The sequence below is a fragment of the Vigna angularis genome, chromosome 1 (assembly GCF_016808095.1).
Source record: "Vigna angularis cultivar LongXiaoDou No.4 chromosome 1, ASM1680809v1, whole genome shotgun sequence".
Lineage (NCBI taxonomy): Eukaryota > Viridiplantae > Streptophyta > Magnoliopsida > Fabales > Fabaceae > Vigna > Vigna angularis.
This window is the reverse complement of record NC_068970.1, coordinates 62,139,210-62,153,556: the sequence shown is the minus strand read 5'-3', so window position 1 is coordinate 62,153,556 and position 14,347 is coordinate 62,139,210. Positions and strand designations below refer to the sequence as shown.

Here is a 14,347-nt window from a genome sequence, read left to right as displayed (position 1 = left end):
AGGTTCTTGCATAGCATAGCAACTAACAACAAAAGTTGAAGCAGTACAACCGAAACCAACTGTGAAAAGGAAATTATTGAGAAGCAACGCAACGATGAAGAAGCTTCATCGGTTGTTCATACGGTTTCTCGTGGCAGAGGAGCCCTGTACCCCGGATTCGGATGCCCGACAACCCGACAATCCACACTTATGGCCATTTATTTTTCGTATCTGAACTTCCCACCGACAGTATCCCAAGTTAACACAGCCTAAAAAACAACGATAATTATGTTCCACACGAGTAACATCATCTCCTTTTTTCTGTTACTATATTCGGTAAAATGTATAGTATATTTTATTTATAAAACTCTCATCCAATATTACGAATAATTTACAACGATGAAGAAACAGAGAACTGGGATTTAAACAGATTTAATGGGCAGCTGTGTCAGATGTTCCAAATTATAGGTGGGTTTGTTTTAAGAATTTTCAAGTTACATAAATATCTACAAAATGGATTTTCTGTCAAATCAAATTGAGTTTAAAAGAATAATTTACTTTAAACTTACTTTATCGTCATAACATAAGATGAGGTGAATCAGTAGGCACTACTGAGATTGCTTTTCTTGATAAATGCATACTTTGATATTTGAAATTCTTTTGAAATCCGAAGAAGTTAACCGAAGTTGGTAGTAGTAATTTGATTTAAAAAAGAAATGGAGAAAGAAAGTGTTGTGGTCAAAACAGAACAAAAAAAGAGCGTTGGCCCAATGTCAGAGCGCTTTATTCCCAACCGCAATCAACGGCCTCCGCCGAAAATGATATAAAATCTCTCTTTCACACACTCATTCTCTCTCTCTAACCTTTTTCCTCACTCCTATTTTTTATTTGTTATTACTTTTTTTTAAAAAGTTTGAATTAACATAAGAAAGAGGATCAGGACACGTCAGGTAAGTCAAAGAGGCAAGTTTCCGGAATGACTGAGCAGAGCCACTTCCCACCGCTGAGTGCCCGTTGTCCAAGGCAACAGGTAAGACCATGCTGTTTCATCGGGATTTCATTTTTTATATTTTTTTCCAAAATTACTTTTCATAATTCTTGAAAGAAAAATTAAAAACTAATAATGTGACTAAGAGAAATAATTTCACACATTGTATTATAACAGTTAGTTGAGTGTGAAAGATCGCGCAATTACTGTTTGTTCCGTACAACTAACTACCTTTTCCAATCAAGTTATCATTCAACTGGTTTTGAGAATCATAACATAATCACTTACTTTTGTTACTTGGTTCTTCTCCATCTAAAGTAACCTTACCAAACAAGGATTTACGTTTGATTTTTACGTGGCTGCACGTTGAAGTGTTCATACATAGTACTCGTCGAGTTCGTGAACCGCATGAAGAGATTCTTCCTTCTTTTGATGGTTGAAAATTCACTGCTGGTTCATACCCTAACATTGTGTCCCCAAATTAAGGCTTAGAGTATTTCATTCTTTGCCTTTTGTTTAGTGCGTTAGGTCACCTTTTGGATATTTTGGCACTTGCCTTTGCACAATACGAGACCAAAAATATTTCTTTTTCTTTTTCCTTTTCTTTTAAATATAGCTGCCTTCCACGTACCCAAACTGTTTTACACTGACTTCTTCTGTATTGGGATCTTACAGAAATTAGAGGTCATCAAAAGTCAAAATATCTAGGTGGAAAAAGCCTAGGTTGTCTATTTGGCCAATATAACGCGTTAACATTGCACTTCTTATACAAATTTCTGTTGAAATTCCTTTCAAAGTAAATTTTGATTTTGCTAACTAAATTCGTAGTTTATTGCTGATGTTTTGTTATACCCTTGTAGGCTTTAGGTCAATCATCCAAAAATGTCCTTGATTGAGTTCTTCAAAACTTATGTGTGTAATTCTTGAACATTAAGATTAGAGCTTCTCCAACTCAATGCAAAAGTAACTATTAATTTCATGAGAGATTTACATTTATTTATTGTAACATGTTTTCGAACACACTTACATAGTAATAGTGTGACACGTGCACGATGTCTAAACAAGAGTGACAGATTAACAAATTTTAGGATTCCATTTTCCGTATTAATATTGTTTCCGTGATGTATATGAACTTATAATGGAAGCTAGCCAGAATTTTCTATGTTGTTGACAGATTGATAACATGAACTACAATTTTATGCACCATAACTAAAACTTTTGAATCAACGTGCACTGAATCGTGGCCTTGTAGTAGTTGTAGCTTTTAAGTTGAAAACTATATCAATCGGTAATGACGAGGGATTAGTTGGCAAGTGCAGGGGAAAATGTGGTGCAAAACAGAGCATTTGGCTTCTTCTTGTTTTCTTTAAAGTTTCAGATAATAACAGAGCATGCAAAGCTTAGGAGTTTATGGAAGAGTAGGTGCATCTACATATATAGGTGAAAAGTGGAAGTATCATGTATAGAAACTACTTTTACCTACGTAAAATCACTTGTGTTAGAAAGTTTCACGTTAAGTAAAAATTAACAATAATTTAAAGTATATAAATAGATATACAAACTTTATTTTATAAACTAATTTTGTAGAAATAAATTAGATTTAAAATCTACTTTTTAATATAGTATCATAATCATAAGTTAAAATTTATTATAATTAAATTTGTCATTTACTCGACCTATTGTATTATCTGTTACTGAAAAACTTGTTTTTTTGTTTAACATATTGTTTCAGCTGTTATTGAATTACTTATTAATGTCTAGTCTCACACTTGAGATATATAAACGAGAAATAAAAATGTGTTGAAAATTTTATATTAACTAGTGATAAGACTAGTTTAAAATATATAATTTGATGCAAATTTTATTTTATAAGTTGATTTTGTACGAGTTAAATTTAAAATGAATTTTTTAACCACTTAAAAAAAACAATTAATCATTAAAAAAAGTCAAATTATTTTTAAGGTTCACGAATTATTATATATATTTTTTTAATTTTCTTACTTGTTCAATAATGTAAACTAAAAAAATTAGATTGTGATAAATAAATGAAAGGTGAAAGAATAACCACGTGCTATCACAATTGTCAATTTTAGTGTTTTTATAAGAACAAATATTATGATTAATGTTTTAAAACTTATTTGTAACATTCAAATCCAATCACATAAACTCATATAATAAAAATGACAATAAGAAATACGTATGTATTAAATTTGTTAAGAGTGAAGTAAGAGTGGATGAATTAACTTAATGATTAATTATTGTGTATTAAGTTGGAAGACGAAAAGCGTAAGCAAAAGAAAGCATTAAGTTTAGGCTGTGAGGCGTGCAATATAAGGTTGAATGAGGTTAAAGTGTGGGAACAAACAACTTTTTCAGCATTTATAAACTACCATCACAATTATTATATCTATCTTATTTTCAGCAACTAATTCGTAACATCAATTTCCATCACAAATAGTTATAGTTTCACTAAAATATCTTTATTTCATAAATGATTAACTAACCGCACCCTTATGACTATATATTTACCGCTATTACATTTATTTATGTACTAATCAAGACATTGCCAAATAGTTTAAAATAAAAACAAAATCAAACTGAAATAGTAAGAGAAAAGAATAACTATATAAATAATATAATAAAATAAATTTATATAAAAGTAGTAAATTAAAAAAAAAAATTAAGAGGGGTCCAAGAAGATCTAAAATCGATACGAAGACAATAGTGATAGAAGTTTGGAGGTTTTATAGGGACAAGGGGCCCATTTATCCTCTTACCTTCCAAACAATGAAGTAACCTTCCATATCAATCTCCCCACACATTTAAAAAAAATTCTATTTTATCCTATAAAATATCTCTATTTTCTACATTAATACAATGTATTTAAAGCTTATTACTTTTTATTAGAATTTTTAAAAGAATTTTTAGACTAAATACTAGTCTTACTTGCAGTTGACACTAATTCAATAAACTCGTGTATATAATAAAAATCGAATATGTATTGGTGGCTTCGGACGGCTTCGACGAACAGTACCCGATAAACATCAAGACTGGACGGTCGAGACAACTGAGTTTTCGAAAGATTAAGGATGTTTGGACTGTGGATTGAGCCGTGATTAAGGTTTTGCTAATTGAAAGCCCACGACCAAAACTATAAATACAGTCAAAAGTAAGAAGTAGACAGGTTCATTAATTACGCATTTATTATCGCGCTTAACTTACCAATCAGACTATTACTAACTTTGACATCGGAGCACCAAGACGTCTGTAGAAAATTGTGCAGAACTTAGGTAATTTGACCCATACCAGAACAGAATATATTTTTTTATTACATAAATAATTCCTGTAATCTTGAAAGTTACTTGGACAGTTTCTTTAATATTTAAACTTTACGTAAAATACCAAAATGACGTTTAAAAAATACACTGTATAAATATTTTACTTTAGTTTTTATATTTAGGTTTTTATTGGTTTTACTCTTTGTATTGTTTTATTTTAGTTAATTGAATTCCTGTTTTTCCTTAAAGACTTGGTCTCTAATTATATAAAAAAAAAACTTAATTTCATTTTTAACTTAAATTTACATTAACATTTGAAAATTGTTGTTAATCAAATTTTAAATTATTTTCAATCTTGAAACTCATTTTGTTTATAACGTATATTTTCTAAATTTTAATACGTGATATTTACAAATCCTATAACACATTATATTTTAAAATTTTGACAGCATAATATTTTTTTAAACATCATTGATATTAATTTAACGAAAAAGATCAAATTAACTTTATTAAAAATATATTAAAATTCAATTAATGAAAAAAATAATATAAAAACAAGTAAATGAAAAAGATAAATATTAAATTACTAATTAAGCTTTATATATAATAATAAAATTATAAGGTATATTTGGTCCATAATAATGCCTCTTGATTAAGTGTTTGATATACGGTTTATTTTTTAAAAGTGTTTGATATACCGTTTATTCCTTTCAAGGTTCGAGTACATGAAAGAGCGTTTTTATTAAACCCTTTCAATGAATGTTAGTATTTTGAAACCTATTTCTAATAAATTTCAAATGAGAAGGATTATTATTATTATTATTTTATATATATATATATATATATATATATATATATATATATATATATATATATATATATATATATATATATAGTTAATTGCGTTCTTCCATATGAGATGTTGTTAATTAAATTATTGAAAAATTAGAAACAAACATTTGATTTGGTCTCTAAATATATGTAAAAAAAAGATTATTTAGTCATTAAATATTATAAGTAAATGATAAAATATTCATTTATTTAGTATCGAATTGATCTCTAAAATTAAAGGTTTAGGTAACATTTAGTTTTCTAAATTGTTTAACATTATATGATTATCATATTATTTACACATTCAAGACCAAATTATATATTTTTTTCTTTAAAGACTAAATTGGTGATGCTTCATATATTCGGGGAGCTAGTAAGTATTTTATTTTATTTTTTTACCAATTGTTCGGTTATAGTTAATTCAAAATTACAAGTGAAAAACAGGTTAAATGAGGATTGAAATCAATAATTCTGAAATTTCCAATATATCTCAGCACCAAAACGTTTAAAAGATAATATTAAGAATACGTCTTAAACTAAATGCACTAGAAATAATAAATGTACAGTCTTTTTTACACTTACATAAGTTGACTTTATTCATTTTTTTATTATAATTTTTTCAATAAATTTCAACCGATCATAAAACACCTGATAAATATTGATAACATTTTTCTTACTAAATTCGTAAATAATTATGTTTATGGATAGTTTTGTAATCTGTTAACTAAATCATAGATCGTTTGTAAAATTAAGTTGGCAGATATTTGTTTATAAGGGCATTTTGTCTTCAATACATAAAAGAAATAAAAATAAAAGTATAGTTTGATTTATTTAAACACAGCTCTACATTGTATTTAATCAACTCAATTAAACTAGATTCTCTCCATAATAATTATATAATAAATTATTTGTAAATTAAGTTGGTAGATACATTACTGTCTTTAGTACATATTAAAAAAATATACTTTTGTCCTATGAAATAAACTAAAATGATTAGGTAAATATTGTTCACTTGACTAATTTTCTCCCACAGGAATAATCAAACATGCCCATTTATAGGATCACATATTTTCTCTTGTACAGATTTTTATTTTGATTACCAGTAAAATAGACATAGAAAGTATATACTGGGTGTACATACAAATGTTCTACGTCCAAAAGAAAAAAATAGAATATTAGGATTTTTCAGATAATTATTTACAATTAATAAACTAATTAAATGTATATATTTTTTTTTTTAAATTTTATTTAATTGAAAAAGTTATATTTTGGGTAACACATTCCTGGTAAATAAATTTCAATTTTTGTCTGTTTGGGGCACATAAAATAAAATTGCATACGTGTCTTAAATTAAAAGGAATTTGGTTTTATTGTATTATTATTTTTTGGGTCTGAATACTGACCAGTTACGTGAATAATGTTCCCTCCATTATTGTTAGTGATGATAAGTTGCTCTGTCGTTTCTTAATTTGTTTATTAGTATGATTATGTTTATGATTATTACCTTAATGGTAGAACTTGGTTGAACGTGCATGCCAATTAATTAAGTAATAATATGTCATTTTTCAACACAAAACCGGATCATAGTTTTTTTTCCCTTCTATTTATGCATAATATATATTTTAAAATGTGTGGAAAAATAAGGGACAAAAATTAATTATATATAGTAAAAAATATAAATAAAAGCAATTCTGAGATGTATAGCAGTAACATTTAGAAAAGTGTTTGTGGTGGGTACGAATCTTTGAAAACCAATATCACACGTTATTTTGAAATTTAAAATTGTGAAAAAAAAATTATAATAATATCATGAGTGATTTAAAAAGAAAGAAAATCTCATAACTTAATGGAGAGAATCAAACAGACGTCAAAGCAAAACCCACTTTGGAAAAAGAGGATGAAACAAATTAGCTGAGTGAATTATTAATTTGGGCGGGGACCTTTGATTTTGTACTGTTGTTAGTAAATGTTAGTGCATGTTTAGTAGATCTCTTAATTTAAATACAATTTTTTCCCGCTCAGTAAATGCTTTTTTTTTTTAAATTAAAAGTAATAAAAGTACTAGAAGAAAAAAATTGAATTTTCTTTTACTTCAAAGAAGAAAAAAATTGAAATTTGTTAGATGTTAACTAATATTACTCAAAAATTATATCAAATAAATTAATCTTTTCAAAAAATATAAGCTTTAAAGAACTTAACCTACTTTCTTATATATACCACTAATTATTGCAACATACTATGTATATATTATGATATTTTTCTTACTTGAAGTTCGATTTAAGGAACCGATGAGTTATTGGTTATATAAAAATATTTGATTAGTTAAACTGTAGATTTTATAGTTGTATAAAATATTATAATTAGAATTTCCATAATTTAATTTTGATTTGTAAATTTCTTTAGTTTTTGGAGTAAAATATTGTAAGACGAGTGTCTCTACGAAGGAAAATGTATAAACAAAGAGTATATGCATTGATTTAAAAGAAAGCCAAGTCAGTCCGACCAATATTTTGAGAATATAATATATGATTTTTTAATGATTATAGAATATTTTATACAATTCTATAATTTAACTAATCAAATATCTTTTTCTCGCAAAACCAATAACCCAACATATATCTTGATCAAATTAATAAAACATTAAAACTTATGTATGATAAATCTACAAAATACTTAAAATGGACGCATTTATCATTCTATTATTCTATGAGTTCGTTTTTTATATATATCCGCATGTTTAATGACTTTTTAAAAAATATGATATGTAATATATTTAACATAATAATAAGAGTAAATTACACAAACATTCTATTCATTTTTAAAAAATTATACGGACCCATCTTTATTATTTGACATAATAGAGAAGTTTTTATTGACAATTTAGTTAGTTTAATTAATTTAAGTAAAAAACATATATTTAAAATGTAAGTATTTACATTATAGTTTTACCAGTGGATATAGATTGAACGTTTTAAAGAAGAGCTGAAATTTATAGATGTCTCGAAGAACGAAGACGTTGTAATCAGCATATTCAAGATAGATGAGCAATTTTAGAATTTGAAATAACCAATGTGATACTGAGATTTTGACATAACATTTGAAGCATGAAGTATTAGGGTTTAGTTTGGAATAATGATAACATAACATATATTTATATTCATCTAACACATATTACAAAAATAAAATAATATATTTTTATATTTTTAGAGAAATAAAAGTAATGGAAGATAAAAGAAAAAAAAACTAATATCATGTAAGAAATTTAGACATGTAAAAGTATATTTTTATTTGTTTGATGAGAAAAAAATGAAATTTAAGAAATTAAATAAAAAAATGATTAAAAGGAATGGAATAATGGAAAAAATGATTGTAGTTGGAAAAGTGAATCTGCAAAAGCCGACACGAAAATCTTAACGTCCATAGGTCCCCCACTAACCCTAATCCAACTTTTGGCTCCATCTTCTTCTCTTTTATGCAATCAACCTCCATTTTTGTAAACTCTCGTCAACTTGCTACTACCACTTTTACACTCATAAAAAAACCCAATCAGGCCCATCTTATGTTTTATATTGTTGGTAGTTAAATACTTTCACAAAAAACAAAATATAATATAAAATGATAAAAAAGTAATGACACTTAGTATGAGCATTTTTATTTAAATAAATATAATCTGTTTAAATAAATATTAAGAAAAATAAAATAAAAAATACGAAGTGACACGTTATATGTCTTTAACACCATTAAAATGATCTAATTACATTAATTTATATATAAAAAAAAACTTATCTGATACAAGTAAAAAAGAACTAAACTATTCTTACAAAATTTGGGATTAAATAAATAATTTAACTTTTATATAATTATTATTTGTTACTCTTATTTAATATTTATGCAATTATGATTTATTTATTGATATTTGAGTATCAAGAAAATGTAATTATATCTTTTTCACATTTAATACTTGATAATATAATATATATTTTACCATAATTAATATTTAAAAAAAAGTAAAAAGGAAAATATAAATGCAATTATAAGCTTTTTTTTCTTAATATGAATAAAAATGATACATTTTTTTTTTATATTAGTTGGATATGAGATGAATGCAATACAAGTTTACCTATTTTATCGATGGAAATTTTACAAGTTAAATAAGAGAATGAATATAACATTTTACTTCGAGAATGAGAGTAGGATACACACTTACATTGCCCACTATTATAATCTCAGCATAGTTGATCTAATAACATTTCTAATTCTTATATTTGCAGTGATGATTTAATGCTTGTTCTATATTTATTTTTTAGTCATGTGATTTTTATGAATTGTACAATAACACACATGTTATAAATTGATCATCTCTTAGGTAGGTTAAAATTCATCTAACATAAATAACTATATCAAGTCATTTAAAAAAAGGTATAGGGATCATATTAAGAAGAAAAAAAATAGAATGGAAAAAATTAGTACAAATATAGACATATAGTATTAAATCTTAAATGATTTTATCAAAGATAAAACATGAGAAGAAAAATATAAAGAATGAATCATTTAATCAATTGATAATTATATATTTATGATTTTACTTTCATTTCGATCTACAATGTTTATCAAATAGGACATGTATATAATATATTAATATGTTTATTTTAAAAATAATAGGATACGATGCGTTATATATGCATATTGAAAAATATAAAATAATTATTAAAAATATGATAAATATCTCATCACCTGTGCAATCACCTGTGCCTGTAACATATCTCATCATCAACGAACCTAGCCACTGATGAAATACATAATAAACACTCCGCAAGCCATGAATCCATGAACGAGGTGAATAAAACATGTAATTCATCACAAAACAACAAAAGCACAATCAAAATTAACATGATACTGCTCACAAAACCAAAAGTTCCAAACCTAACATAATTCCCTTTCCATCATGTGGCAAAATCTAACCCAAACACCTAAAACAAAACTAAGTATGCCTTAAATATAGAGAATCAAACAACCCCCACGTCGTGCCACCAAAACAAAAACCACGTTTTAAAGGGGATTTCACGTTCACTCATTTTGCTGAGTTCATTATCATCGCAATTTGGACGTGGTCCTAGGTAAAGGGGATTTTTAAATACACATTTTTAATGGTTTTTGTTTTATTTTTTTATTAGAAATCCCGTTTATTAAATAACATCGTTAATTAATGAGCCGTATAAATTATATTATAAAAAAAGATGAAACAATCTAACAGTTGTTTTAAACTGTTTCTTAATCCCTCATTAATTAGTAATTATGATAATGAATTATGTGTAGAAAGAGAGGTTAAAACGATGATTAGATTGTAAGACAGAATATAAAATGCGATAAGAATGTGTGGTGATGTAGGTTTTGTTGGGAAATCGTAGCCGTCCGTTATCCGCAATTAACGTTAAAAGGGTGGGGCTGATGGAGGCGAGTGTGATCGCGATCAACGGTGATTCGGTGGCCGCGATTTGAGGGGACATGATAATCGTGGCCCAATCATGTGAGTGCTCGTGCATTCTTCCAATGTGGAGTGGGACCCACCACGTGATGTTTGGGTTCTCATGCGACCTCACTTCCTGGCTGTGCACGTGCTCCGTCGTCCCCTCTCATATCTTCTCCCATGCTCCATGTTTCTGTTTAAATATCATCATTAATGTTACATCTTCTACATCAGAATAATCTTTTCAACTTTTAATATATTTCAAAATAATTCAGAGAGATATTTTGGGAATGGAGCCTAACTGAGGAAATGAGCTTCTTCTAAAATGGGCCAAGCCCAAGCCAGAAACCAGTGTAATATGTATAGATTTTAATGGACTTGGACTGACCCAGAGAAGATAGAAGAGCAACATTTGGGCTTCAAACAAAGTATGATTATTGTATGGGTGTTGCTCCTGCACCATCCCAAGTGCTTCTGCACCTCTCCACTATTTTCTTTTATTCTAAAAATATTCTACACCTTTCCATTATTTTCTTTTATTTCTAAATTTGAAATATATTAAAGTTCCTAATACTTGATGGATTACATTAAATAAAAATACTAAAATTATTTGATATTTGTTAATTGTTTTTAACATTTTTTATATAATCTGGCCTATCAAGATAATATACCATTATACTAAAAGTGTATTTTATGAAGAAGTTATTGATAGCACGATAGTTGGGTAAGTTATATTATATTTAAAAAGTAAAATGAATCCGTTTATATTATATTTAAGTTGTTAGGTTAATCAAACTAAAATTACCTTGATATTTATAGTAAATACACGTGTTAATTTTATATTTATTTGTACATTTTTATACTAAAATATGTAATTAATATCTTTTCACTCTAACCTTTTAAGCAATATATCATTTACCTCATTAGGAAGTAACATATATATTAACATTATAGGATTTGTACCAAGCATTGTACCATATATTAAATCATTTTTTACTGTAATAGATATTTAAAATTGATTTGTTTTTTAGATTATTAATTAATTGCACATTTGAGTAAATGTGGAAGATTTCAACATATTTTTATTCTAATTTTGTTCAAAATAATAATTTTAAACTATTTTGAATTTAAAATTGATCATAAAAAAACAATTTAAAATTGATATCTGTAACATCCCAAAATATAGTAACCACATCATATAATTTAGGAGTCAACATTCCCAACAAAGGGAACAGTTAGAGTATGACTTGCAATTAAATACGGAATTACAGTCATCCAAAATATAATACAGAGTTTTATACTTAGACAGTTTAGAGTATTTAATATCCAAAGGTTTAAATATCTAAATCCTAAGTAGACTGTGCAGCAGCATCATTCTCCTCCAGCTCTTGCTCCAGAGGTATTTCCTCAACAACATCTGCTCCCATCCAAGTGGATGATCATCGCAAAGAAAAAAAACATACACAAGCAGCACACAACACAGAAGCAAGGGTGAGCTAGATAAACAGGCAATAATCATACTGTTCAATCAATTAATAATCATCATGCTTAGTACATATAAAACAGTTAATACATAACACTTTAAACCATGACTCAAACACTCACGCGACTCATCCGGATTAGTATAACTGTCGAACTATTGGTCGTCTTTGCACTTGCGTAGTTCAGCTGACACTCCCCAACACTATGCAAGGTAAATCCCCCAATCTGTCTATGTCTAAACTCTAAGACTATAGATGAGGACCTCCCTCTACTCTCACCACTTACACTGCTCTCCTCTATCTGAGTATGAACAGTGCTTCGAGTGTAGGGATAGACATACTAGTTCAAAGCTCCATACAGTTATACAGAACAACATCATCACCCCACACATCACTTTCAGTCATCTCTCCCTGAGACGTCCTCTTCATATTCATTTACATCATCATACATACACGTACACAATAATCTGTTAAGCAACCCACATCAAACAATCCAAATGTATAAACATACATGACACTCTGCCAAGCAAACAACATTAATCAATCCAATACACATTACCAGACAATAACAGTCCCAAGAGAACCACTAAACAGTACAAACCCCCGTAAAATCATACTTAGACAAGGAAAATAACTTTGAAACCATCACCAACAGTTTCGGAAAGGCCCAAAACCCCTAAAACGACCTAAAGAACGTCCAAAAATGATATCCGGAACCCCGAAAACCACCCAAAACTGTCCTGGATGATTTTCCGACGACAATAATCGATTATCATATGTGATAATCGATTATTTGCGAGAGCTTTGAAGATGATACAACTCTCTGACTAAAATAATCGATTATCAAGTGAGATAATCGATTATTCTTATCAGTTTTTGACAGCAACGTGATTTTTCTGGTTTTGGTGCATCTTAGACATATTCAAATGAACAATTTAAAATCTGTAACACTAATATTGATATGAAACATGTTTATAGATGAAAGTAAAGTATTGCATTGGTAATTTGGATAGGAATTAGATGTACTAAACCAACTCAATTTCTAATCCAAAACATCAAACTCAATAACTAGAGGACCCCAAACCCAATTCTAACACTTTGTACCTATTCTGACCAATTTGGTGACTCAAACAAGTCACAATCCACTTGCTAAGACTGCCCCAATAGCCTAATTATACCCAGAACCCCTAACTCTCAAATTCACTACCTCACTCCCTCCAAAAGGACCTTTATTTTCATCCTAGTAGAAATCTTTCTTTACCCAAATTGGTCACCGGAGAGGACCCAGATGTCTGAACGCATCAAACTCACCTTCGACGCCAGCACATATGACTAGTCACAACTGACTGGACCAGGCCAGGGCTGCTCTATGATCAGGGATGTGCCAACTCAGGTTTTTAAGGTTCCTCTGTCCTACCAACAAAGAAAGGCTCTCAACAATTAACAATTAATTTATTTAAATTATCTACCCTGTTCTCTTATGCTCTAAATTTGAACTGCCTAATTTTAATATTTACACTTCCTCTCACAGCAACCTGAAACAGTACCTGTACATCTATTTAATACCCATATACATGCTATTACAGAACCCTTACTCCAGACCTTCCAACAAGATCAATTTCAGCCAACAAACCCATTCAAAACAGATTAAATTCATCACATCACAACATGCACAATTTCACAGTTTCAGTTATGACACCCAATATAATAAAAGTCATAAAACAGTTTCACAAGAGCACACCAGTTCAGGATTCAACATGCATATATCTCATAAATTAATTTCAAACAAAAATAACTAGCTCCCCTTACCTCAGAGTCGAACTACCAAGCTCACAGGAACGCTCCTTTACGGTGTTTCACCAAATGAGAACTCAACCAAACCCTACAAACCACCAAGGTGGTGACAGTAACAGCTCTTAGAGCTTGATTTAACAAACAAAAATTATAAACAAAACCTCCTAGTAACATACAACCAGTAGCATTGCATGTTCTAGGTTTGAGAATGGAGACAGAGAAGGGAAAAGTTAACTCACCGGTCCAATCGAAAATGCGATGGATTCAAATGGAAGCCTTCGGTGAGATGAACGTCTGAGCACCCTCCAACTCAAGATTGAAAGGTTGAAAGAGCTGGAAATTTAGAGAGAAGGCAGAGAGAGTTAGGGCTTGAAATTTTTAGAGAGAGAAGCTCAGAAAATTAGAATCTGCTAAGCTCTTTCCTAAGGTCAGATTGACTTAGAGAGATAGGCCAGCTGCCCCACATAGGGCCCAATGACCCTTTTTATAAATTTACAGCCCTTACAATATCAAACTGACTTTCAAACAA

At 28.7% G+C, this 14,347-nt stretch overlaps 1 long non-coding RNA gene across 1 annotated transcript; it reads right to left on the bottom strand.

Annotated features, from left to right (window-relative positions):
* Positions 1–11,745: 11,745 nt before the first annotated feature.
* Positions 11,746–14,222, bottom strand: LOC108322929 (uncharacterized). Its single transcript, XR_001831628.2, has 3 exons — positions 14,058–14,222; positions 13,834–13,906; positions 11,746–11,960 (listed from the first exon to the last, which is right to left on the bottom strand). It is a non-coding gene; the product is annotated as an uncharacterized LOC108322929 (long non-coding RNA).
* Between the last annotated feature and the right edge of the window lie 125 nt (positions 14,223–14,347).